Below are 22,780 nucleotides of genomic sequence, written 5' to 3' on the forward strand. Positions count from 1 at the left end.
TCAACTCTCTCCTCTCCCTCCCCTGCCCTGCACAGAAAGCAGAATGCTCCCCAGTGGGACGGGCAGCTACAAGGCAAAGGGCAGGAGATGTGCAGAAAGGCAGGGAAGGGGAAGCTGAAGTGTTGGCACTTGACAATCTCTTGGCCAAACCAGTCAGGATCACCTGTCAGAGGCTCCAAGATCTACTAGTAGGCCCTGATGGACTGGTTGGTGACTACTGTCTTAGCACATAGTTCAGTAAATCTGATATTTTCCATGGAGACTGTGCTGAGGATATATGCCCCTACAGAAGACAGCTTCTCTGGGAAACTGATGCTTCAAGGTTGTTGCAGTTGCTCCTGAATCTGCTGTGCCCTGTCCACTGGGAATAGAATCAGAGGCCAATCCCCTGTGTGTGCTAGGACACACTGAGGCCCTGCAAAGCACACCTTACCAGTATGCACCCCTTGCATGGGCTCTTAGATTCCCAGTCCCTAGCAGATAGGAATGATTATGCCATTTCTGATGTGGTAAGGATCTTCTGAATTGCCTAGGGTAGGGTGGGATGGCCAGGAATTGCCCCTCTGTATATTACATGTGTAGGCTCTGTTACTTTTCAGTCCATTGGGAACAAACTGCCAGTGCTTCTTTTACATTAGACATTTTTTTCCTCAGTCTCACAAGAACAAGAAGTTAAGGAAAAAGCATGGAAAGGTTGTGATAAAACACTCCTCCACTACCCTAAACTCCTGTACTCTGCTCAGATCTACACTTTGGAGTTATGAGAGCTAATTGAAACAAAAGTGTTGGGGAAAATGTCAACATTTTAACTGATTTCCATTCCAAAACACAACTACTTTTCATGATTTTAAAATCTGTTCAAACATCTTTTTTAATTCCCTTTCTTTCCCATTTTCTTTCTGCAGCAGAATGCAACAGAACGAATGATGTCCAGGTTGGATTTTATTTGTAACTTTTTTCATCATTTTTCCTTTGGCCACTTTTTCCAAAACTTCTTTGTCTTCTCAAAAGCTTAAAAAAAACCCAAACAAACAAAAAAGAGGATGTTATGGGGTCATCTCATTGCTGTGGCGCCTCCTGCTGGTAGCACTGAGAATTAGCTCTGTTGTCAGCAGGGCGCCTCCCTCTGGCTGGTGTCTCACCCATCACTCTGCTCTGTCCACATTCAGAGTCTGGACCTGTGTCGCTCAGGGACCACAGCATCCTTTTCAGGACACTGCCCTCTGACCACTAAAGTGGTCTCTCATTCCCCTTCCGGGGGTTTATCGGCAATCCTGTGTTTCTGCTGCCACTGTGGCTCACTCTGGCCTCCAAGCCTAGTCCCTCCATCTCAGGGACAAGGCTCAGTCTGTCTGGGCCACACCCTCCTCCCAGGAGGGTATCGGCAGTTCTCCATTTCACCCACCACTGTGGCCCCAAAGTCTAGCCCCTTAGTTCAGAGGCAAGCCATAGTCTGTTCTGGTTATGCTTCAGTGTTAAGATGTGGTGCAAGAGGAAAAGTGGGGGATATCCAAGCCCTCCCACTACTCTGGATCCTGACCCAAGAATCCTCTAATAGCACCCTTGTCTTGCCTTCCTTCACTCTTCCTCCACTGGCTTTTGATCCCTGGGCCACTTTTCCTGTGACCCTTTTGCATCCTCTTGGCCCTTGTAGCAAGGCCAGTAATTTGGCAGGTATCAGACTGTAGCCTCCCTTTCTAGCCCGCCTAAGTCTGCCCAGCACCTCTCTTCTAAAGTGCATCTCTGGGAACCAGATCCTGCACCATCCCTGGTCAGGGCCTTTCTCTCTGCTGAGCAGCTTCTTTTATACAGGGATACCCCAGCAAGCTACATCCTGATTGGCAACTTAAAAGCCTCTCCTTAATTGGCCAGGGCTCTGCTTCCCTCCTACCTGCTTTAATTTCTTCCTGACCAGTGTGGTACAGTTGCCCCACCACAAGAGAGAAGAAAAGTAAAAATATATCTCACATATAATTTCTTCTATTACATTCTGTGGGGAAAGAATGAAAAAGAAAAAGCAGGAAAAAGGGAAAATATATAAAAAACAAACAAAATAAATTTCTAGTTCTTTCTGTAGACATTTCCAGTTTCAAAAAGCCATTTTTCATTGCAAAAAAATTGTAAACAAAATTTTGACTTCCTCTACACACATTTCCTTGATTTTGTCTTACTTTCAAGCATAGTTCTTATCTCTTTCTCATTACACTCATTATATTAAAAAAACAGCTTGTCATATTGCAGTCATCATTTTGTACCCCAGTTAGGCAGCACTTCAGTGTCCAAGGCTAGAGTGAGGCTCAGTTAAGAATCAGGGTCTATGACCATGTCCTTGCGTTTTCTGTAGAGAAACTTACTGAAAGCCAGCTTCTCCTTGACGGATTATATATTTGTTCTAGGTGATAGCTTCCTGGGTATATTTTGCTCTGCCATATGTACAGTACTCTGTTGTGTTCCCTGTAATGAAAGTCATAGCACCGATATTTAGAAAGTTGATATAGCAGAATAGTGAAACCATTGATCCAAAAAGTTAATCAACAAGACACAATCTTTTCAAATGTGACGTGTTCACGAATTAATTAATGGAACTCAAGACTCTTTTGTGTTGGAAGTGTCCCTTGCTTTTTTACAACGTGTGGCCAAATGCTTTCAAGCTTACCAGATGATATGCTCTATTGACCTAAGGCAGATTTAACAAATGTTCTTCTAATAACTTCCTTCATGGGTCAGAAGGAATCAAATATTTTCTTTTAAGTCCAGAACATGTTAATTTCAAAAGGACAATGTTATCTTTTTGTGTGGACTCTGTGCTCCTACGAGATGAAAAAGGTACAACAATAAAGCATGAAGCAACAGACTTTTGTGCACTATGTAGTCTATTTATTGTGGTGCCCCCATTTTGTGGGAAATCCATGTGACCAGGTTTATTTTTTCCTGAAATGGACTCAGAGGGGTAGCTGTGTTAGTCAGTATCTGCAAAAACAATGAGGAGTCCTGTGGCACCTTAGAATGGGGCTACTCAACTTTGGAAGCCCCAGGGGCCACAATGATACTCACAGCACATGCCAAGGGCAGCAACTTAAGTGTGGTTGAATATACATGCAAATATATGCAAACAGTTTCTTCCACACTGACGGGCATGATTACAAAGATTAAGACAACACTACACAACACGCAGGCCCCATTTAAGTCAGTTCTGCTGATATTAATAAAATGCAATATTTACCCAATTTCTACCCATAGGACAGCACTTTTAATGCTCCCCCCACCCCCCAGCAGACCAGCAATGACAATCCCAGCTGAGGGATTTTTCCAGACTAGGAGAAGTCATTTCAGGTCCGCTGCTGCTGGGTGTACCCCCCCCCCCCAATGGACTTCCTGGCTCCCTGAACCCTTGCAGCCCAGCTGAGAGGCGCATCAGTTCATTGCACCCGTCAGCCAGTTGGTTCTGTCCATCCTCTCTGCAGCCCAGCTGAGGCACACCGGTCCCCTGCCTCCCCTCACAGACGAGCTGAACCATGTACTGCCAGCACCTCCTTTGAGCAACCTAACTGAACCGTGCACTGCCCGCACTTCCCTCCCCTGAGCATCCCAGCGGAACCGTGCACCGCCTGCACATCCCACGCCCCAGCAGCTCATCTGAACCGCATGCTCTCTGCACTTCCCTCCCCTTCCTCCGGCAGCCCAACTGAACTGCAGGCAGCCCACACTTCCCTCCCGCCCCACAGCAGCCCAGCTGAAATACAGGCCTCCTGCACTTCCCTCTCCCGCCCCCCCAGCAGCCCACCTGAACCATGTGCCACCCACATTTCCCCCCCCCCCCCAGCAGCTCAGCTGAACCACAGGCTGCCCACAGTTCCCTCTTCCTCCACCCCCCGCAGCAGTCCAGCTGAAACACAGGCCACCTGCACTTTCCTCCCCACCCCCAGCAGCCCCGCTGAACCATGCGCCACCCACATTCCCCCCAAACGCAGACTGCCCACACTTCCTTCTCCCTCCACCACCCACCCCCAGCAGCCCAGCTAAACCATGTGCCACTTGCGCCACCCACACATTCTCCCCACCCCAGAAGCCAGCTGAACCTCGCGCCACTCATACTTGTCCCCCAGCAACCCAGCTGAAGCATGGGCCAGTTCCCTGCCTTCCCCTCCCCCTCCCCCTCGCCACTTACTTGCTTTCATGTGTTCCAACAGGAAATGCCTCCCTTGCTTCTATTGACTGGAATCCCAGCAGCAGGGAATGGCTTCAGTAAGTGTCCCACCAGGCTCCTATTCCCCCATCTGAGCGAATGGGGGAAGGGAATCAGTACCAAGCAGCTGCTTCTAGCTGCATTTTGAGTCCCAGGCTTTTCCAGGACATTTCTGCACTGTAGGCTACAAACAATGCAGCCCACAGGCCACGTGTTGAGCAGTCATGCCTTAGAGACTATCAGTTTTATTAGGGCATAAGCTTTCATGGGTAAAAAGCGGGTTTTATCCAGAAAAACGTATGCTCTAATAAATCTGTTAATCTAAGGTTCCACAGGACTCCTTGTTGTTATAATTTTATGAACCACACTGTTTTTTCTGGACCATTTGGAATGAGAAAAATAGCTGCCATCCTGAGGATGAACTGTTGCAGTTATATGGAACTAACTATTGACGTATTGGTTTATTCACGGAAATTGTCGATCCATTTTAGGGAAGATGTTAACAAAGGTGAAGAATCATTACTTCATACCTTGTTATGTGTAAAATGAACTGGACCAAAAGTACATGCATATCTACTACAAGACTATACTAACATAAGTTATAACAGTCCTTACTACAGGTTGGATCTCCCTTGTCTGGCACCCTCGGCACCTAATAGGTCCTGGCAGGGGAGTTTGCCAGATCAAGGGAAGTCTGGAAATAGGGCACTAAACTCCACGCTGGGCTCCTCTTCCCAGACACCTGCCCCCAGCCTCCTGGCCCCTCTGGACTTGCAGCAATCCCACAGGAGCTCCTGGCGGCCCCACTGGCCTTTCGGCAGCTGCACCAGAGCTCCGGGTGATCCTACTGGCCTCACGGCAGCCCCGCCATCCTGCCAGAGCTCCCACTGGTCCCACTAGCTGTGGGCTCCTCTGCTCGTGAGCTACAGCTACCCTGCTGGGTTCCCTGCCAGGCTGGATATAGGCTCTGATGCCTCAGAGGCTCCACTGCCCCCACCAGCTGGCTCTGCTTTGAGCCACCAGGAACCTCTGCCACTGGAGCTCTGGTTCTGGCAATGGATCACAGATGTTGCAGACCACAGAGTTCCAGCCCACAGAGGTTCAACCTGCATAACCATGTTAGTGCCTCTGCAGAGACACCATGTCTTTTACTTTAGAGAAATATATTAAAATGTTCCTTTGTCATTCAACATTGACATTTGAAAAATTATGAATGATCCTGCAGCACCCGAGACTGACAAAAAATGTAGATGGTATCATGAGTTTTCATGGACATGACTCACTTCTTCAGATGAATGGAGCAAGGGGTCCAGAGTTGCAAATAAATAGCTGAAAAAGAAGGGATGGGGAGGAAAGAAAAGGGGGAAAATGTCAATTAGTGTCCATGCTAAATGACGCTATAGAGTGGGCTGTAAATTCCTGATACTTAACTTGTAATGTCATTTGGGTGTTCAATGTAGCAGCCCATCAAAGCAAAGTCTTTGTTCAGATCTCGATTAAAGTTGCCAAATTTTCAGATGAAGGCAATTTCTACAGCTTCTCTTTGCAGCTGGTTTTTGAAATTGCTTTGTAATAATATAGTCACTTTTAGATTACAAGTTAAGTATTGGGTATTTACAGCCCACTCTATTAGTCTCATTTAGCAAGGACACTAACTAAAAAATTTTTCCCCTTCTCTTTCCCTCCCCATCCCCTCTTTTTCAGCTACTTATTTGCAACTTATTTGCAACTCAGCTACTTATTTGGATCCCTTGCTCCATTCATCTGAAGAAGTGGGTTGTGCCCACGAAAGCTCATGATACCATCTACATTTTTTGAGTCTCTAAGGTGCTGCGAGACCATTAGTTGTTTTTCAAGTTTTTTTAGTTGCAGGCTTACACTGCTACCCCTCTGACACTTTTAAACACTGACATTGTACAGCTCTAGCAGAGCCCCATGCAGATGAAATAGACAGCAACATAAAGGGAGTGGCACTGCAAGGTAAATTTAAAGTTCTTAGGCTTGAATGCTTGTAGACTAGTACAATCACCTGTTGATTTTCCCATAACAGCTCCCTGTGAAAGGCTGTAGGTCTTTTGGAAGGACCATCATTGCTTTCCACCTCACACTCATTAGCCCTGAGCTCATCTAGCTGATTAAGTCTTCTTCTTTCAGGCAAGTACTGTCTCCCTCATTACTTCCATAGCAACACTTCTTACAGGAAAAAGCAAGATATTTCTGTGTGACATCAGCAGTAGAGAGGAAAATGTTTTTGCAACGAGTTAGAAAAGGATTAGAAGTCCCACAACAAAGGTAAAATAAAACATCCTTTAAAATAAACCATTGAGGTGGCTCTCTTCTATTGTGACTCAATTATGAAAAAAATAGTATAGCTTCTTTCTAAAAATTAGAGGAAGAGGCAGTTTAAACTAAGTACAACTAGAGTATCTTATTAATTATTATAAATTATTATTAAATAGATGTATTACAGAAGTGCCTTAGGGCACTAATCAAGATCTGAGCTGCATTATTCAACTATACAGCAAAAATATAGGCCTTGCTTACAAATTAAAGAGGAAAAGAGATGAATAGTAGGAGAAAGGAATTATTTCCATTTTACAGATGGGAAACAGGAGGCGAGGAAAGATTAGGTAACCTAGGTCTGGGTCACACAGGAAATCTATGGCAAAGGTAGGAATAGAATGTAGATCTTATGAGTCCTGGTTCAGTTCCTTAGCAGAATTATTTTTGCTTTTGATTCTTCTTTGTAAAAGAGAACACCTATTCTCTCTTGACATACCCTCTTGGGGAAGGGATAATCTTTGTATTCCATGTTCACACACTGCTACCACAACGGGGCCTTAATCCATTACTAGAATTCTTAGCTGGTTCTACTATACAAATAACGATGATATAATAAATTCTTCCCCTATATTCTACACTGATTAGGTCTCATCTGGAGTATTGCGTCCAGTTCTGGGTGCCACATTTCAAGAAAGATGTTGAGAAATTGGAGAAGGTCCAGAGAAGAGTAACAAAAATGATTAAAGTCCTAGAGAACATGACCTACGAAGGAAGACTGAAGGAATTGGGTTTGTTTAGTTTGGAAAATACAAGATTTTGAGGGGATATAACAGTTTTCAAGTTCCTAAAAGGGTGTTACAAGGAGGAGGGAGAAAAATTGTTCTCCTTGGTCTCTGAAGATAAGACAAGAAGCAATGGGCTTAAATTGCAGCAAGGGAGGTTTAAATTAGACATTAAACAAAAACTTACTAACTGTCAGGGTGGCTAAGCATTGGAATAAATTGCCTAAGGAGGTTGTGGAATCTCCATCATTAGAGATATTCAAGAATAGGTTAGACAGATATCTGTGAGATGGTTCTTGGTCCTGCTGTCAGGACAGGGAACTGGACTTGATGAGCTCTCAAGGTCTGATCCAGTTTTTGTATTATATGATTCTATGATTTTAGAATAAAAAAAGACAATATACATCTTTAATCATTTCAAGGAAGAAAGATATGCACTGGACCACAACCTGACTGCCAGGTTTCAGACTGAAGTGAATTCAGAGAGCAAAATAACCTCTGAGGAGTCAGATCCTTAAAATGAGAGCTATACCCATTGTGTTCTGCATGGCAGTCTGAAAGTTCGCATAAGCACTTACTGTGATTAAACTGAAATATATCTGTAAATATAGTTACTTCCAATATTTTAATTTTGTTTTTAAAATTAAAACTAGCTTTGCTGGGCCTACTGTTGCTAGACCAGGGAGTCCAATAATGTAGTCTAATAATCATAGAATCATAGAATCATAGAATAATAGGACTGGAAGGGACCTCGAGAGGTCATCGAGTCCAGCCCCCCGCCCTCAAGGCAGGATCAAGCTCCGTCTACACCATCCCTGACAGATGTCTATCTAACCTGTTCTTAAATATCTCCAGAGAGGGAGATTCCACCACCTCCCTTGGCAATTTATTCCAATATTTGACCACCCTGACAGTTAGGAATTTTTTCCTAATGTCCAATCTAAACCTCCCCTGCTGCACTTTAAGCCCATTACTCCTTGTCCTGTCCTCAGAAACCAAGAGGAACAAATTTTCTCCTTCCTCCTTGTGACACCCTTTTAGATATTTGAAAACCGCTATCATGTCCCCCTTAATCTTCTTTTTTCCAAACTAAACAAGCCCAGTTCATGAAGCCTGGCTTCATAGGTCATGTTCTCTAAACCTTTAATCATTCTTGTCGCTCTTCTCTGTACCCTTTCCAATTTCACATCTTTCTTGAAATGTGGCGCCCAGAACTGGACACAGTACTCCAGCTGAGGCCTAACTAGTGCAGAGTAGAGCGGCAGAATGACTTCACGAGTTTTGCTTACAACACACCTGTTGATAATGAAAAAGGTAACAAATATTGAGATTTATTTGTGAATGTGGCTCAAAATCTAAAGATACCAAAATGTGCCAAATTGTGCATTCATCAAAAACAGAGGTTGCCAGTAGCTGGGAGTGGCATGGAGGCAGGGAGCCCAGCCAGTGGCTTGGCAGGGGCAGAGGGAGCCTTGCTGGCTGGAACAGGGTGGGCAGCCGGGAGTGGAGCCACATCAGCAGTCGGGGACAGCACACTGGCCCAGCCAGTGGCCAGGATAGGAGCCCATGAATAGGCAGAGGCCTGACCTCCCCTGGCTCATTTAGGTCCTGAGGGTGCCAGACCAGAGAGGTCCCTCCAACCTGTAATACATGTATTATATAATATAATTTACCACAGGATCTTTGCCTCATTCAGTTCACATGGACTGAATCAGAGACATGTAATCCCAGAAACTACTGCCATGCAGAAATTGGGAGTTGTGTAGTGAATGAAGCAGGGAAATGCCAGACAAAAAATGATGCTCTCCAAGTTGAAAGCTACCCTGCCTAGTTGTATACTATCCCCACCTAGGTCATAGATTTTCTATGTGATGCTGAGCAAGTCAATATAAACAAACTTTCTCCAGGTGGCCTCTGTATGGTCCTTATTTTCTGGGTGCCCAGTTTGAAGCACCTTAGGTCTTATTTGGTTAAGATCTGAGCACTCATAGCTGCAAGTGAGGTCACTGGAAGCTGTGCTTTGAATATATAAAGTGCTACAAAATGCAACACATTTTGAAAAATCAAGTCCTAAGATTCTCAAATTAGGCACCTCAAATTAGTTGAGATTTGGTAATTTTGGCTTTAATCTCTGCCTCAGTAAAATGGAGATAATAGCACCTCACCTAATGAGGTACTGTGAAGATAAAGTCAATTAATGTTTGTAAAGAACTAAAGGCCAAACTTTTAAAGGTATTTAGTCACCTAAAGATGTAGGTAGATGTAGAAAATCCCACTGTGCACCTATCTGCATTTTAGGTGCCTAAACAACTTTTTAAAAAATCTGTCCCTAAGGTACAACAATGAGAAAAAGCTGATGGGGAAATAAATAATTCTGTATTCTGTGCAAGGTTTGGAGGATGCACAGTAAATCGTGTCCAGGAACACACATTAAATGATAAGGATAAAAACACTGAATAGCAACTGATTTAATATTCATCTTTCATCCTGCGCACTGCATAAGGCAAGGGTCTTATGGGGAGTGCAGGAAGAAGAATATGTGATCAGATAATCAAAAACTATAACATAATGCACAAGCACTGAGTGTTGAATTACATTTCCATGGGCTATGTTGGTTCTGGCATTTAACTTTTGAGTGTTTGACTCTGAAACTTAAACATTCACATATTTTATTTTTTAAACATGTGTATGTGTGTGTGCTTTAAAATATGTTAAAATTGTTACACATATTACATATGTACATATTTTATAGTTTCTGAAAAAAGAAGAATAAAAATAGAAAAATAGAATACAAAATATTCATAATGAAGTTAATTTTTCTTTGCTCATTTGCACATACAGGCAGTCCCCGGGTTACGTAGAAGATAGGGACTGTAGGTTTGTTCTTAAGTTGAATTTGTATGCAATCGGAACTGGTACATATTGTATGGGAAACTCTAGCCAAACATTTCTCCAGAGCTCAGTTTTATTCTCCCACACCTCACTTCCCTCAGTCCTTTATTCTCAAGCTGAGGTGTCTGCTAAGAAAAGCCACTCCGCGTCTCTCTGGTCTGCTGGGGGGGGGAGGGGAGGCGGCGCTAGCTTCGCATCTCCCTGGTCTGCTGGGGGGAAGCAGCTAGTGCGGGGTTGCCTCACCCCGTTTGTAAGTAGGGATCCGATGTAAGTCGGATCCATGTAACCCGGGGACTTTCTGTACTTTGAAATAATCTCATGGACAAAATATGGGATTTTAAGCATATAATCATCTTGATTTAGTTTAAGAGGTGCTGTGTACTTATGTATATGTGAAATCTGGATATTGATTTAGGTTTAAGGGACAGCATCATAAAAAAATTTATACAAATGACTGAAATACAACATTGACCTGTATCACAAAATGCCTTATTTAGGCATGATCATGTTTGTGTTTTTGGTATAAAGGCATGTATTGTTCTTTACAGTGGCCTTTAGAAAGGCTTTTGTGCTGACTGTTTCACTGCTGAGGTTTGCACACCCACACTACAATGAAAATGAATTATTGGTGCACAAGGAAAGGAGGCCTTCTACTAATATGAAACCTTAGGATTAATGTGCTCTACTCTGAGTATCTGTCAAATTCCTCATAAATAGTCTAACTAGATGAACATTCTAGTCAACGAGGTTCTCCCCCTTCTATTCTCTACTCCTCTCTCCTAAGAATATTGTATGTAAGAAAACAATTACCTTTCCAAACAGCTTGCTGCATTAAGTGTAGGGTTTTATAATCATGGGTATAGGTACTTCCTCTAGATGCCTTAACAAAGTTCCTTGGGCCTTATCTAAGATGGGGTGGGGGTGGAGGGGTAGAGAGAGTCTTTTTCAATCAAGCTTAGTTAATTTGACTGAAATTTCTCTTAACATCAGTATAGACATTGAGGGTGTGTCTAGATTACATGGCTTCATCAACTGAGCCATGTAAGCTAGTTTACCCGACATAGTCAATGAAGCAGGTATTTAAATAATCCCCGCTTCATTAAAATAAAAATGGCTGACGTGCTGTGCCAACAATCAGCTGATCTGGCATAGCGCGGCAGTCTAGATACGGATCGGTTGACAAAGGAAGCCTTTGTTGACCGCTCCCTTATGCCTCGTGAAACAAGGTTTACAGGAACGGTTGACAAAGGCTTCCCTTGTTGACCAATCCGCATCTAGACTGCCGCGCTGTGCCAGATCAGCTGATTGTCAGCTCAGCGCAGTGGCCATTTTTATTTTAATGAAGCGGGATTATTTAAATCTATGTTGGGTAAACTAGTTTACATGGCTTCGTGGACGGAGCCATGTAGTCTAGACACACCTTAAGGCTTTAACTTGAGCTGCTACAATTAAACTAAAACTGTTACAAACTGTATACATTGCTGTTGAGAGAGGTTTGTATGAGAGTTAAGATTGGGAAAAAAACCCACTTTTTTTCTAATCAAGCTTCTTAGGGTTTATCTACATGAGAAAATTAACCAGCATTATTGTGGTATAATTGTTCTGTTATAGCTATACTAGCATAACTCCCCTGTGTGGACACACTACTCTAGAAAAATGTGGAACAATTATTCCACTTTGAATGTACAATCAGTTGTGTAGACAAGCCTGCAACCTATAATTACCTGCTGCCAAACACTAAGAAATCCAAACCTAACTCCCACCCCCATTAAACAAAAAAAAACAGTCCAACAATTTTCTTGTTTTCATTGCTCATTTCTTGGTAATTAGCAAATCATATTTACCAAGATATCTTCAGATTTTGCCTTTCCCCTCATGATGTTCCTGACTAGGAACTGGAGTGTTGCCTTCTTGACATTATTATTATAGTTCCCAGGAACTCCTTCTCCCCCCACCCCCCGCCCCAACCCCCTTAAGAGCTGTGCAAACAGAACAAAAAGTGCTTATAATCTAAGTAGAAACAGCATGAGGTTTCACTAGAGGTAAAAACTTCTATTCCAGTGAGATAGGAGCAAACAAGGGCACCACCTGAGTCTTGCATCTGCTTTACTTGGGCTGGGGCTGGGGCTTGGTCTATATGAGCAACCTATCTCAGTGTATCTGTCTTTCAGGGGTATGGATTTTCCACAAGACAAGCAATGCAGTTATACTGACCTAACTCCTATTGCAAACAGTGCTACGTGAATGGGGGAGGGGAGGGGACTACTCCCATCAACATTGCTTTCACCTCTTGTATGGTAACGTGCCAATGCTGATGGAAGAACCACTTCCATCCATGTAGGTAGCATCTCCACTCAAACAGCATGGCAGTACAACTACATCAATGCAGCTACAGCATTTGAAGTGTCCACAAGCCCTTAGTCTCTGAGTTGTTGTATCTTTATTCTTTGGGTTTTTCTGGATCTGATCCAATAGGGCTCACTGTGGAAATAAGTAGTTTCTGTTGTTATGGACCTTTCTGGTTCTCTCCTTGCTAGTAAAAATACAGTTTCTGGATCTAACAATATGGGTATGTTTAGACTACATGGCTCCATCGACAGAGGGAAGGGAAGGGAAACCTTTGTCAACCGCTCCGGTATACCAAGGCATATCAGAGCGGTCGACAAAGTCTTCCCTTGTCGACCGATCCACGTCTAGACTGCCGCACTGTGCTGATGTCGGCACAGCGTGGTGGCCATTTTTATTTTAATGAAGCGGGGATTATTTAAATCCCTGCTTCATTGACTATGCCAGGTAAACTAATTTACATGGCTCTGTTGACGGAGCCATGTAGTCTAGACATACCCTATGTGAGAACCTGCTGTGGCTGCTCTCAGCATTCCTATTGGTGTAGAATGCAGTGCTATTGATGTTTTCACACCAGAGACAGAGAAAATTGTTTATTCAAGTTCCATACAGTACCTGGTCTTCAGGAAATCTTTGCTCCATTGAGGAAAGCTAAACAGATCCTCTGGGGCCCCTGACTTTTCCCTCATACCCAGTATAAGAAAGCTACACAAGCAGGAGAGAAGTAAAGAATTTGTATTGCTTGTCCCTCCTATTGACAAATTTCCTGTTTCTTTGTCTGCCTTGGAAATTGGAAAAAACTGGGACTATTGTCAGATGCCTGGAAGGTGATCATTGTTGGTTTTTTTCTGAAAATTTCTGACTCATTTCCTATCTTCCCGTGTGCAATTCTTTCCAAAGAATGCGTGATCAAGTACTCATCTCACTACTTGATCAATATTGTTGAAGGGAAACCCTGTAGCACAATGACTCAAGAGTCAAAACTGATTCATACCTGAAAACCATTTGGAATTACAAGGTATTCTACTCCACTCATTTCCAAAACCAACATGATAATGAAAATGATATGCTAAATAAACCTTTCAAGATAGGGATTCTCCCTCTGGTTGTTTGGCTCACTGTCAACCCAGACAGAAAGCAAATTAGAGAGAATAAAAGAAGTGCCTGCTTTCAAAGGTTTAAGTAAGGTCACGGGAGCATTAAACACCTTTGAAGTGATTCTCTGAAAGATATAGCGGATATGTATTTTTACTTATATGTAACTAATTATTTTTACAAAGGGAAGTTTAGAGCTTAATGATATTAAATACACACTGAAGCTTAATATGACTGTAAACTTGCAAGATAAAAACAATTGTCAAGACCTCTGAAGGGCATAATTCAGGAGTATTATTGAAATCTCTCTAGAATGGATTGCAAATGTGACACCTAATCATTTTGGCAGAGGTATGTGACCATTATGGATTTCAGGAGGTTACATCTGACAAGAAGCTTTTGAAATTAAATCATAAATAAAACAGATAATAAAGACTTTCCAGTTACATAGAACTTTTTTATTCACCTAGCTCAAACTTCAAAGAAAGTTTTGCAAGTGTTATTAACTCCATGTCACAGATGGAAAAAGAGGTAATGTAAGGATGGGGATGGAGTGCTTTGTGCTTCTGTGTTCCTAGGCTAGCAGAAATGACTCTAGGGGGCTTTTGCAGTTGCTATAGATTAGAAATGGAGGCTGATTTAACCTTCATCATGAGCATCACTGCTCCCTCCATCCCAGATGCTCCAGAATTGGGCATGGAATGCAGAAAAATGTCATAAATCCATCTGTGCCACACTTCTGGGTCATGTGCTCAACCACATCTGAGGATCTGGACTTTGGTTTAGAAGCTACTTTTAAAATACACAACAAAAATTTTCTAGTAATCCAGCTGCATATTATCTTTGGGAGTATCTTTCTGTTCTTATTAGGAAATTTCAACAGAAATCACACACAAAATTAGCCAAGTAAATTCTATAATTTAGGTGAGAAGAGTAATTACATATGCCACACTTCCTGCTGATATTACATTGAAAACTGCATACTGATATTTGACAACCATTCAATCCATAATGGACCTTATAAATTCTGAGATTTGCATTACTTAGATACATCACAGCTACAGATTGCCTGCAATAATACAATTGGTATTAGAAAATGTGTCTCTATAAGACACAAGACAAAGTATTAGAGATAACACACACACACACACATTTAAATTATTCCCAAGTCCATCAGCTCATTTACAAATTATTAATATCCTGTTTAATTGACATGAAAGTATTAAAGGAGTTACTGTGAATGTACACCAGTGTAATAATGGAGATCAGTGATTGGCCCACAGATAAGATAGAGGTATTTCTGTACCAGGCTGAGATACCACTTTTTGGCATGAAGCACCTGAATTAGTACAAGCCTGTACTTCGTGTCTGCTTCCAACATGATTTAATTTCACTGATATGCAGCAGCTGTCAGTTTCAAAAGACAGGCTTAGTACAATCACAATCATAACAAAACATGACCTTGGCTTACATACAGTAGCCATGGTAGCAACAAGAAGGGCATTTCCCACAATGAAGGAAAGGGGAGGGCTTTTATCTCAGTTTCTCATGATTGGACGGCTCACTTACATAGCAAGTCTGAGAGAAAGTGTTCTGCAATCAAAAAAGGTTACTTAGGCACAAGCAATTTTGTGGTAGGACCAGAGGAATGTTGTTTGTCTCATATCTCTAGGGAAAGCCCTTAATTTAGAAGTTACGTTTAAAGCCACTTTTAGGATCAGGAAATTGCATCACTTCATTCATCTACCAGTGAGTAACTGGAAATTTTCCCATATTTCCTGTTGGTCAGAGCAAGGAACTGGGAGTCAGAACTCTTCAGTTCCTTCGCTGACTTACTGTGCGGTCTTGAGAAAGTCTTTCTGTCTTTCTATACTTCTCATGTGTAAAACAGGGATAATGCTGCGTACTTCACTACCACAAATGTTGTGAAGCTGAATTAATTTTTTTTTGTAAAATGTTTAGAGATGCTTTTCTGGGGTTGCTCCCTTTTCCAGTGTTAACTCAAATGAGCAGTATAGCCATCCACTGTGCTAGCAACTAACCCTTATCTTGTATGCACCACAGTCCCTCCAGCTCAATGAGGATACTCAAGTAAAAGATCATATATGTCCCAGACCAGGATGTTTGAAAAACAGAATTGACATGTAAATAGGTCTCCTTGTCTTCCCAGATACTCCTAATTGCCCAGCTATCTGCCTTGGACCAGCTGGCAGTTTGATACAAAAAAGACACCTTATGAAATATTGCTGAGAAATCAGCTAACTAAAACACAGTGTAAAGGAGAAGAAATCCTTGCAGGTGAGATTTACAGTTTGTGCACAGCTTTTTGAATAGGTAGGGTGTTGCCGGCAAGAGTGAATCTCAGGTCCGACACTGGGTTCTCAAAGTACAAAAAACGCTACACAGGTATCTGTCAAACACAAGCAGTTTATTTCCTGACAGCTATCAGCTGTGCCCCTTAACTAAAAGAACAACATGACAGGAAAAGCGGCATTTCTTACATCCATTCTACTAGCTGGGGAACCTGTTTCGGCTGTGGATGAAGTAGGAGAGTGTCTCAGCTTCTGAGGCACTGGTACCTAAAGCCCATCAGTGAAGTCCAAATTGCTGTGTTCTGGTGCAACTTTAAATACTGTGTCTCTTCCTTGTTTGTGGCAGTTTGGAAATTTCCGGGGATTACTCATTGTTTGTTACAGTATGGCTCAGCTGTACTGCTTGTCCTTTGACTTTGTTTACATGATCAGTACATTTAGGTAAACAAGATTGTTATGTTCCCGCCTTTATCTATAATTTGTTCTTGCTACAATGGTATATGTTCCTAGAGGCTTGCTTCTGGTTCATCAGTAGTAGGGAAGGGGGGAGGGAATTGAAAAGGGGAGAGGGAATGCAGGCCTCACCACCCCTATACTTCACACGTACAGCGTTCTTCTGCAATTGACCCTAATATAGGGGGTACCTTGAAAATTGATCCCACGCCAGTCAAAATCAGACCTCCAACTCCACTGCCTGGAGGCACTCCATCAGTCCTTCTTGCCTACACAGGTAATACCCCACTGCCAGCTTTATTGCTGCAGTGCCAGAGTGGTTAGCCTTACTCAGAGCAAGTACATTCAGATGATGGCACAAATTAAGCAAAAACTTTAAATTTATTGTTTATATCATGGATTTGTAAAGAACAAATCATGTCAAACCAATCTGATAGCTTTCTTTGATAGGATAACAAGTTTTGTGGATAAGGGAGAAGCGGTGGACGTGGTATACCTAGACTTTAGTAAGGCATTTGATACGGTCTCACATGATATTCTTATCAATAAACTAGGCAAATACAACTTAGATGGAGCTACTATAAGGTGAGTGCATAACTGGCTGGATAACCATTCCCAGAGAATAGTTATTAATGGTTCACAATCCTGCTGGAAAGTTATAACAAGTGGGGTTCCGCAGTGGTCTATTTTGGGACTGGTTCTGTTCAATATCTTCATCAACGATTTAGATATCCGCATAGAGAGTACACTTATTAGGTTTGCAGAGGATACCAAGCTGGGAGGGGTTGTAACTGCTTTGGACGATAGGGTCATAATTCAAAATGATCTGGACAAATTGGAGAAATGGTCTGAGGTAAACAGGATGAAGTTTAATAAGAACAAATGCAAAGTGTTCCACTTAGGAAGAAACAATCAGTTTCACACATACAGAATGGGAAGCGACTGTTTAGGAAGGAGTACGGCAGAAAGGGATCTAGGGGTTATATTGGCCCACAAGCTAAATATGAGTCAATAGTGTGAAGCAAACATGATTCTAGGGTGCATTAACAGGTGTGTTGTGAGCAAGACACGAGAAGTCATTCTTCCGCTCTACTCTACGCTGATTAGGCCTCCGTTGGAGAAAGGTGGTGCTCAGAACTGGACACAACACAAGAAAGATGTGGAGACATTGGAGACGGTCCAGAGAAGAGCAACAAGAATGATTAAAGGTCTAGAGAACATGACCTATGAAGGAAGACTGAAAGAATTGGGCTCGTTTAGTTTGGAAAAGAAAAGATTGAGAGGGGACATGATAGCGGTTTTCAGGTATCTAAAAGGGTGTCACAAGGAGGCGGGAGAAAATTTGTTCTTCCTGGCCACTGAGGATAGGACAAGAAGCAATGGGCTTAAACTACAGCAAGGGAGATTTAGGTTGGACATTAGGAAAAAGTTTCTGTCAGGGTGGTCAAACACTGGAATAAATTGCATAGGGAGGTTGTGGAATCTCCATCTCTGGAGATATTTAAGAGTAGGTTAGATACATGTCTATCAGGGATGGTCTAAACAGTATTGGGTCCTGCCATGAGGGCAGGGGACAGGACTCGATGACCTCTCGAGGTCCCTTTCAGTCCTAATATTCTATGATTCTATGATTGGGGCGGAGGGACAAACACATGGATTTGGATGTCCAGGAATGCAACGGCAATTCTTAGTAAGCCTGAAACATTTAAAAATCACATTAAAAATAGTTCCATAGACACAGTTGCTGTTTCAGGGCAGTTCCTTGGTAGTAGAATATAATTGCATTTTGAGAGCTAAACTGAAGGTCAAACCTTTTGTCCCCATTCCTTATAGAGAAGCATAAAATGGCTCTAGATTAATTGTTATCACTTATGGGTGGGCAGTCTCCAGAGAATGAAAGCTACATGAAATTTCCCATGTTTTGCTCAAGGTAGGGAAGAGGGAGAGACTTACTGCCTCCAAAGGGACTAAGTGGGGGAGTGACCTAACCAGTTATGAGTCACATTGCAGTGCGTGATAGGATTAAATGGCACTGGTTCAATGTGCGTGGGGGAGGAGGAGAGATAGGCCTCTGGAATATGACCTTGCCTGGGATTATTTACAGCTATTGCTATATTCAAGTTTTATCATAAGAAGCTAAAAATACTGCAGTCTTTAGAACTCCATATGGGAGGATGTTTAAAAGGATAATGGGAATTCTTGGAGCAAGTGAGCTTAGACTAGAACCATCAAAACCAAAAGGGCTGGCATTCCTTTGTGGTGACAGAAGCTGCCTGCATGGCTTCACATTACTTATTACAGGTAACTATATAAATTATCTAGTTCAAATTTCTTTTCCAAATGAAAAACAAAAGTCAGATGGAATTCTGGTCATTGTTCACTATGTAGATATAGCTACATTGCTCTGATTTTAAAAAAAGATACTGTACAGTACTTGTTTATCCCATCTTATCACTACAGATACTTTAGTCTTTAGAAGTTTAAAGATAATTATATGGTTCAGAGTTCTTAGACTTTTTATATCTGAATAAAAGCAGTCTGTGCAATTTACAGGGTGCTTGTTTAGTTAACACCATGCACATGTTAGTTTCCTGTTCACACAACAGATTTTTGTTTGCTTTTTTTGTTTTCAAATAATTTGTAAAGATAATAGTCTCAAGTTAGATTTAAATACTAGCTAATTATCCCTTTTCCCCAAAGTTCCTTGATTTGTATCAAATTTTCAGAAAAAATGACATACAAAAAGTTAGTGTTTCAGAGTGTTTATGGAATTTATATCAAATTCCCCATCAGGATGCAGGGCATCATGTACAATGAAGTGGAGTAGTTCTTACAACAATGAACATGTCTGCAACGAAAGAAACAGACTTATTCTGTAAAAAGAGGTTGTATGTAAATGAAATGAAGACTTTGCAAAGGCTAACAAGTATAAAGGCCAGATTTTTCAAGGATGTAGGTACAGATACAGATTAGCATCTCGGCACTTTTGAAATGTTAAAGATACAGATTAGCATCTCGGCACTTTTGAAAACCCAACTAAGTGCTTTTCTACATCTTTATGTGCCTTAATTTTTTTGAAAAGCCCCTAAATTTGTAGGTTGAATGTTAGCTGAAAGGGAGAGAGATGACTTAAATGAAGGTTTAAAAGTAGAAATACTTCATTTTAGCTACCACATGGGCCCCCAGCATTGGTAAATTAGTGCTGCTTGGATCTCAGCCATCCAAAACTGTCACAATCTCCTTTATGTAAGAGGCCAGAGAAACTCGGAAGATGGGTGAGCGCCAGCTAGGAAAGGGGTGTGGTTAGGGTCACCCTTTCACTAGTGCAGTGGTTCTCAACAGGAGTCTGGAGCCTTCTGTGCCCTGGGAGGCATCAAGCAGGGCCAGTGTTAGACTTGCTGGAGCTCAGGGGAGAAAGCTGAAGCCCCATTGTGTGGGTCTGAAGCCTGAGGCTCCAGTCTTGCCACCTAGAATGGAAGCAGAAACCTGAGCAACTTAGCCTTGTGGTGTGGGACCATGGGAAATAACCCTGCTTGCTATCCCCTAATGCTGGCCCTGTCTTTGATATGCAGAAAACCAATATAATAGCACTGGTGAATTGTGGGATTTTTATAGCTCATGAGGGGACTCAAAAAAGAAAGTCGATAACTCTGCACTAGTGGCATTTTGGAAAGAATTGGGGTGCAGGTGTGAGTGCGGGGTCTGGTAGAGAGTTTGGGTGCCAGAAGGGGATAGAGTAGAGAATTGGGAGCTGGAGGAAAGGCAGGATTCAGGGTGCAGCTGACAGGGCTAAAGCAGGATTTCTGCCTGTCTTCGTTCCATGCTCCTCTGCTTCCTGAGGTGGCTGGTGTGTCCAGCTCATAGGTAGAGGGCCCAGGCCACTCTGCACAGTGCTCACTGCTTTTGTCCACAGGTGCTGTGCCTGCAGCTCCCATTGATCATGGTTCCTGCCCAAGGGTTGGTGCAGAGACGAACCTGGGGGCAGGACCAATGCACAGAGATTCCCTGAATGCCCCTTGTGTAGGAGCTGTAGGGCAAGCTGCTGAGCCAGTGCTCATGGCTCCAGTCCTGCAGGGCAGGGGGCACTAAATCTTGGGGACTGATGTCCAGCCTGCATCACCATAGGCACCCACTCTGTGGGTGCTCTGGGTCTGGTGCCGAGCCAAGGCCACCTCCCCACACTTAGACTCCTTCTCTTCCCTCCCAGTGCTTCCAGAATACTGTGAACAGCTGGTTCATGGCATTCAAGCTTTGGGAGGAAGGGGGAGGAGTAGGGACAGGGTACCCTTGGGGAGGAAGCAGGGAAGTGGCAGGACAGGGTTGCAGGGTAGGAAAGAGGCAAGGCAGGGATTTGGGGAAAAGGAGTGGAGTGGGGAGGCCTTAGAGCAGAGCAGTGGGGATTTGTATCAAGCACTCTCCCACAAGATGAGAAGTCGGTGCCTGTGTGTGGTGCGAAGCTCCTGCATTAATCCAGCCCTGCTGGTAGATGCTGCTTTTCTGTTTTTTACAGAGTGGTGTTTTCACTTCACTCCCTTCCTAACTGTTGCCTCCTATGCCTTCGTTATTTCCTGGACTCAGATTATGATTAAAAGAATGAATCTAAGACAGACTTAGGGTGGAAAAATCTGAAATATGTGCTCTAGTACTGAGAGATGTTAGGTTGTGAAATGGTCTTTGTAGGTATGTCATCTCCACAAGGATATGGCAGAAGAATGTGAAAAAAATTTATAAACTAGAAGAGAAGGAACTGCAACCTGTGAGCCTCAGAAAAAGAATAACTATTTTAAGGAAGTAGCTGCCCAATTGTCCCAGATCTAATAGAGACAAATAGCAGGAAAGGGACAAATGCTGGGAAAGACTCCTATAAAATGGTAACACCACACCTGGAAGTTTAGTCAAAAGCTAGTAGCTCTCTGAACCCTCGTCTACACTTCCCTTATTTCAAAATAACAAGTGGAGTGTCCATGCTACCAAGACCATTATTTCAAAATAAGGGGCTGGGTTCTTTCAAAATAATAATCTTGCTTTCTATGAAGAATAATGCTTATTTCAAAATAGTTATTTCCAAATAGCGATAGTGTGGACATTCCACTGATGCTCTTTTGAAATAACTACTCCCCAGAGTCATTTAAAATCATTACTCCCCAGTGCTTCCTGGGGTTCTAAGTCAAGGTAGTGTATCCACATTAAGGGAACCTGCCTCAAACTAATTTTGAGGCTTCCCTGTAGTATGGACACAATTTCAAAATAGTTATTTTGAGAATTATTTCAAAATAATTTCCTAGTGTAGACATAACCTCTAAGGAAAAGTTGGGGTTCAATTACCATTTTGGTGGGGAGGAGGACTATGTGAAGGATGTAGATGAAAGACAGACAGAATTTCTTTCCCAAATTTCAGCCTTGTGCACTATAAATTTGAGCTGTTGTTTCTTACCTTTATTTTGTTCTGACATATTGATATAGCAAACATCCATTTCTCTTTTGTGCATCAGTGCTTTCTTTGCTTGATGTTTACTACCGCATCATCACAGAGGCTCAAAGGACATGATGGAAAACCAAGAAGCTAAGTAATTCAAAATGGAAGTAGACTAGAGTAATTCTGTAGTGGCAGAGGGTGGGCTAAGTGATCTCTTTCCCATCTCTGGCATCTAGTGTGGATGCAATAGCCACAGAGGGTAAGAACATTGGCTCAATTCATGTTTCTGAAGTAATGATTATAATCAAGGTAAGAGTATGACTGATATCTGGTTTCAGATATCAAGGCCACATTTTAATGATTGGGGAAAGGCCATGCCTCTTAAAGCTGTTGTTACTGCTGCTTACAGACCTGGGAAGACTGTACTCCACTGATTCACATTCAGGTTATCTTTGCAATCAGAAAGATTACAGATTTGTTTATTAGACAAAAGCTTGCCTTCTGCAAAAATGGATGAAACCATTTGAATAGTGTCTGCATGAATTTCATCACATTTTGGCTTACAACCAGTCCCGCCTCTCACCCACAGAGCTAGCTACCTGCAAAAGGGAACTGAGGCATATAAGCAATGCTGAATGGTAGAAACTTGCTTTGTTTTGCCCAGGCTCTGTTTGTTCATTCTACTGTGAATCCTCTTTCATAAGCAAGTATGTTAATTTGAAAAAAAAACAAAACAATTAAAAGGTGTCGTCCTTTCCATGTTAAAATGTACTAATGCATTCTGAGGTAAACAAATTAAGATCCATGTTTCATCCCATTACAGCTAAAATGTTGCATTTTCTCTATCTCTAAAGAGAGAAATATGAAAGCAAAGTACATTAACTGTGAACAAGCATGCAGAAGTCTAATTTGTTGGACTGGGAGTGCTTTAGGCTCCCCAGTGGCCATGGAGCAGCAAGATGTCCAGATTCTGCTGAAGTTGCTTGCATACAAATTTTAGTTTCCAGCTAAATCA

At 42.4% G+C, this 22,780-nt stretch overlaps 1 long non-coding RNA gene across 1 annotated transcript in view; it reads right to left on the reverse strand.

The window, feature by feature from the left end:
• Positions 1–928: 928 nt before the first annotated feature.
• LOC142829866 (uncharacterized) overlaps positions 929–22,780 on the reverse strand; it is a 178,612-nt gene continuing 156,760 nt past the window's right edge. Inside the window, exon 3 of the long non-coding RNA XR_012904745.2 lies at positions 929–2,454. This is a non-coding gene — a long non-coding RNA (uncharacterized LOC142829866). The remainder of the gene's footprint in view (positions 2,455–22,780) is intronic.

Source organism: Pelodiscus sinensis, chromosome 6 (assembly GCF_052426305.1).
Source record: "Pelodiscus sinensis isolate ZL-2025 chromosome 6, ASM5242630v1, whole genome shotgun sequence".
NCBI classification, from domain to species: Eukaryota; Metazoa; Chordata; order Testudines; family Trionychidae; genus Pelodiscus; species Pelodiscus sinensis.